The following is a 6,000-nucleotide window of genomic DNA, read 5'->3' as shown; positions in this document are numbered from 1 at the left end:
GGGTGGGCAGGCGCAAGCGTGGCCATTCAAGGACCTAATAATCTCCAGATACGGTACGCCATCTGGCTCGACTTCCCGACCATAAATAATCAGGCAGAATATGAGGCCCTGATCGCAGCTCTTCGGTTATCCAAAACGATGGTGAACGGACATCTGATGGTGTACTCGGACTCCAAGCTCGTTGTTAGCCATGTCAGCAGTACTTACAAAGCAAAAGATCCGACGATGGGTCAATATTTGGCGCTCGCCAAATCATTGCTCGATGATCTGAAAAACAAAGGAGTAACCATTGACCTCACGCTTGTCCCACGAGAAGAGAATAAGGAAGCGGACGCCATTACCGCTCTCGCAGCAGGTGAGCAGTCCAGTGATCCGCATACCCTTATAGAAACTGCTGCTGCCCCGGCCATTCATAAAGAGTGCTCATTACAGATCGACACAGCAGACGCAGCAGAGAGCGGGTGGAGGAGTCCGATAATTAGGTACCTACAGGATGGAACACTGCCGGAAGATTGGACGGCGGCATCCCTCGTGGTTCGGCGTTCCTAGCGATATGCAATGCACGACGGCTTGCTCTATCGGAAGTCCTCCGTACACCCTTGGTTGCGTTGTATATCCGAGGAGGAAGGGGATCACTGCCTAAAGGAAATACATCAGGGCGTTTGCAGCTCGCATCAGGGCGCTCGGGCAATTGCGAAGAAGGCCCGGCTACAGGGACTTTATTGGCAAACCATGGACTCTGACGCAATGCGTCTGGTTCGTAGCTGTCAGGCATGTCAACTACACGCCAACATTCATCACGCGCCGGCGGCTCCACTCAAAGGCATTATCACACCTTGGCCATTTGCAGTATGGGGCATTGATCTGCTCGGCCCGTTTCCGATGGCCTTAGCATAGAAACGATTCATAGTGGTAGCAGTCGACCACTTTACCAAATAGATCGAGGCAGAAGCAATCGCAAAAATCACCGCCGACAACGTAATCGGTTTCCTCAAGCGAACAGTCATATACTGATTCGGCGTCCCTCACTCTTTCATCACAGATAACGGGAGGCAGTTCGACTGCAGTAAATTCCACGAGTTCTGCGCGGAGTGGGGCATCAAAGGGCGTTACACCTCAGTAGCGCACCCTCAAAGCAACGGGCTCACTGAAGTAAGCAACCGGACAATCCTACGAAGGATTAAAGCGCGCCTGTCCAACCAGGGTCGAGCATGGCCTGATCATATCCTAGCGATATTGTGGTCATATCGCATGACCCCACACTCCGGCACCGGGCACACTCCTTTCTTCCTCACCTATAGGGCAGAAGCAATGGCGCCATCCGAAGTCATCCTTCGCTCTCCTCGGCGGATCACCTTTGAGGAGGCCGACAACAACGTGGAACTTGCCGAAGAAAGTGAGCGATTAGAGGAAGAACGCATTAATGCCTTACTTCACATCACGGCCCATAAGCAAAGCATAGTGTGGTACCACAATAGACGGGTCCGGCCCCGCACTTTCCAAGTCGGGGACCTCATGCTTCGAGACGCCGCTGCCGCTCAATCTCCACTAGCTCACGGCAAGCTCGGACAATCATGGGAAGGGCCGTACAAGATCGATACTGTCCTCCACAACGGCGCCTACAAGATCGCCTCATTAGACGGTTTGGTCTTTGACAATAGTTGGAACATCCAGACTTTGAAGAAATACTATCAGTAGCTTGTATACACAGTTACGATTAATCGAACGCCCGTTTATTATTATTTTTTTATTATTTTCTCCAGCATCTCGAGTGCCTTCGTAGTCGCCTAACAATCCCGTGTTGTTATCGATTATCTACAAGCGGACACCTAGATGCGTTTTCCGCTAAAATAACATCAACATGTTATCCAAAGGCTTCTCGAGCATCTCGAATGCCTTCGTAATCGCCTAACAATCCCATATTGTTACCGATTATCTACAAGCAGACACCTAGGTGCGTTCTCCGCTAAAATAAACATGTTATCCAAAGGCTTCTCGAGCATCTCGAATGCCTTCGTAATCGCCTAACAACCCTATATTGTTACCGATTATCTACAAGCGGACACCTAGATGCGTTCTCTGCTAAAATAACATCAACATGTTATCCAAAGGCTTCTCGAGCATCTCGAATGCCTTCGTAATCGCCTAACAATCCCATATTGTTACCGATTATCTACAAGCGGACACCTAGATGCGTTGTCCGCTAAAATAACATCAACATGTTATCCAAAGGCTTCTCGAGCATCTCGAATGCCTTCGTAATCGCCTAACAATCCCATATTGTTACCGATTATCTACAAGCGGACACCTAGATGCGTTCTCCGCTAAAATAACATCAACATGTTATCCATGGGCTTATCGAGCATCTCGAATGCCTTCGTAATCGCCTAATAATCCCATATTGTTATCGATTATTTATCAGCGGACATCCCAAAACGTTCTCTGCTGAGCAACACAAAATGTTAATCCCAGAACATCTCGAACGCTCCCCAAACAGTCACATAATGACTCGAATACTATTACCGAGGACTAAGATTATCAAGTCCGCGGAAAAATCCTTCACACGCAAGTTATAGTAAAATGGCTAAATAACAAAGCTGCATAGACACGTCGCTATTATGACGGCGAAACGAAAACAACATACACGATTCCATTACAAAAAAGAGATCAACAATTAGTACGACCAGTACAAGTACACATAAAACACACCACAATCAAACTCTCACTCAAGCGAAACACGGACACAGTCAGGATTCGGAATAGCCTCTGCATACATCAAGTCTTGATGCATAGCTCGCCAGTTAACACACTCATCGGTATTATGACCGTTCTGCCTATGGTACAAGTATGCTTTCCCCATGTGGGTGACACGATGATTCGGGTTGGCCGGAACGGGACCAAGGCTACCTTGTCTAGCAAAATCAAGAAATACTAAGCTTCGAGGTTTGTCAGGGTCGACGAATGTCGGACCATACGGACGTGTCGGGGAAGCATGACACCCCACTCGTCGATACTCCATCTTATGAGGCAAGTTCATCACTCTCTCCAGCTCATCGGCTAGCAGCCTCTTGATCCATGAAGGATGAGGATTCAGTACAGGAGCAACTGTCTCGTCAGGTTGAAGGTAACCGATACCGTCGTGAGACCAGATTTTCTTCTCAGTCGAAGAAAGCGCACTAACAGCCACTTCGCAGGAATCAATCATAGATCCAGTATAGGGAACGAAGTTCTCACTCTCTCTAGTCCTTTTTTGAGAATTTGCACCCCGCCTCATCCACACCGGGGAAGAATATCGAACCTTCCGCTCAAGTTTGTGCTCCTCGCTCGGCGGATAGTACACATACGGATGCGGCATCGCCGATATTGCTTTCTGTACCTCCAACACCCGGGCCGGATCAACGATGTCCCGAAGAGACATTTAGGAAGCAGAATAGTTGAAATAAAAAGAAGGTTTAACTCAAACAAATCAAGGTAAAAATATCGGAAAACCGGTTCCTATTTATAGCGGAAGAGGACAAGACAAGACACACACATCACAAACAATCAGGTCAGATCAGCATGCAAGGAAAATATTTAACTGCCAAAAGATCACAAAGGAAATCCAAATTGTACGAACAATCATTACATCTTTGAAGATAACAAAACAAGATAAGCAAAGGCCATTCCTATCAACTACTGCTTCTTCTTGAAACGACCGCAGAACTCAACAGCTTTCGCTTGCGCGGCTTTGTCGTACACATCCGGAGAGAATATGACCTCCGGGGAAACCTCATAACCGGCAGAGTAAACAGCAGCGATGAGCATCATGCGATCCATTTTTACCAGCTTCTCCTCGCGTTGTCCCGCAAAGGCTCGAAGGTCGGCAGCCTCCTTCCGAGCCACCTCCAGCTCTCGTCTGAGCTTCTCGGTCTCTGCGGACAGCATGTCGGCTTGCTTGGATTTTTCATTAAGTTTCTCTTTCACCCGATGAATCCACAGGACGGCCATCTTAAGCAGAACTTTGTGAGAACGGATCTCCTCGGCATCACGTGCCACCCTCCGCGACAGCTCCACTCGGCCTCCTGTCTCCACTTTCAGTTGCTCGGTCAGCACAGTGATCTCGCCCTCACGCCGCTCCAACAACTCTCCGGCAGTAGTTAACTTCCCTGTCGCCACCTCCAGCTCCTTCACCGCATTCCCCAACCCTTGCTCCATGTCCCGAAACAAGTTCTCATCATTAACACACATGTCGAACACCGTGTTAGCATTTTGAATGGCCTACATCAGAATACACGAGTCAGGACACAATCCTTAGAAACAAGGGCCGAAAGGGTTTCCACACCAAGGTTCATTTTGGACACACCGTCCATTCGGATAACTTCTCCGGGCACCTTGGCAACACGAGCCATCGCCCTCGCAAGGTCCGATGTCGCTATGTCCGAATGCACCGACAACCCCATCACGTATTCCCGGAATTTGGCTATCTTGATATCCATTCTCTTCATCATCTTTGGGTGATCGCCTACCCGGTCCATCGTATCCGCAGACAGCTCGGCTCCGCCATCGGTACACGCCCGTTTGGAACCCTCTCCTGCCCCGGCGACATCATCACCGACAGTTATTTCCCCACCCTCAGCTCCAGCAACTGACTTCCCTTTATCTTTCTTACGCTTTCGGGTGAGCACCCCCTGATTTTGGTTCTCGCTTTCCTCTTCTTCAATTGCGACCACCTCCACATCCGCCTCAGTCTCCTTACCCTTATGCTCGCTCACAGGCACACCTTGCGGTATAATGGTTGTCGCCTCAGCACCTTCGTGTGCAGCGAGCACCCCGCCCATGCTCTGAACCACTTAGTTCGCATCCTCAAGAGAAGAGAACAAAGCCAAGGAACCCGAAGCACCACCAAATGCCTCATCCACAGTATCTAGGCCAACACCAAACTCATTTGGATCAAAATCCATACTGACACGGGGATCTCCTGGACCTGCAAAGCAAGAAAGAGCGGAAAATTTAAACCACGCATAAAATATATAGTAACAACAACACACAGGATGAAATAAACGAAACCTACAACCCCGACCCCTCACCTACAACAGCGACGTTCACGGAGATCGCCTCTAGTTCCGCCAACTCTCCGGCTTTGAAGTTGTACCCACGTTTCCACTTCTCAAAATCCGCTGCCGTCCAGCCGGATAGCTGAGCCATTCGCCATTGGTTCCAGATATAGTACCCGGCGGCCAGGAAGTGACGCACAAGCTCATCCACATCTTGCTTACGATCTTTATCTGTCAGAAGCCCCTTTAAATATTTCACGAGCTGCTCCTCAAAAGGAAACTTTTCTCGCGGTTTCAGCCAACGACTGGAATCCATGGGGTCCTCGTTCCACACTACTCGAAAAGGGAAGTCGCTGTCCATCTTTCGCACCAAGAAGTAACGATGCCTATATTCATGAACCTTGTCCTTCAACCCACCAATCACCTTGAACTTTTGATGCGAGAAGGTCACATGTTGTGATCGGGGTCCCTTATTTGGCCGAAAGAACTCACGGAATACCAACCCAGTTGCCCGATATCCAGCTGATCGACATAACGAGTAGAATGCCACCATCATCCTCCATCCATTCGGATGGATCTAACCAGGGCACAAGTCATACTCTTTTAAAACCTACACAAAAAAAGGGAAGCAGGGGCAACCGCATCCCCGATTCCAACTGATCCTCGTAAACCACGAGCTCGTTCGCACCATCCGCATGATGAGCACGGATTTCTTCTCCAAGCGCAACTAGCTCATATGGCTTCCCAAGTCGATACACCGCGGAGATAGCAGCTAAATCCGCGGAGACAATGATACTGTGCGCGTCATCCATCGAAAAAGATTCCGGTCTTTTTGGCCGCTCTGCTCCCTCAAACCGCCTACCATCAACACTAGTGACCCCCGCGGAACGCATCCATTACCTCTGGCGCATTTCCTCGTAAATCGAGGCCAGGGGACGCTCTTCGGTAATCAAACCCTCTAGTACTA

The sequence above is a fragment of the Euphorbia lathyris genome, chromosome 4, assembly GCF_963576675.1.
Source record: "Euphorbia lathyris chromosome 4, ddEupLath1.1, whole genome shotgun sequence".
Taxonomy (NCBI): Eukaryota; Viridiplantae; Streptophyta; class Magnoliopsida; order Malpighiales; family Euphorbiaceae; genus Euphorbia; species Euphorbia lathyris.
Note: the sequence above shows the minus strand (reverse complement) of the source record.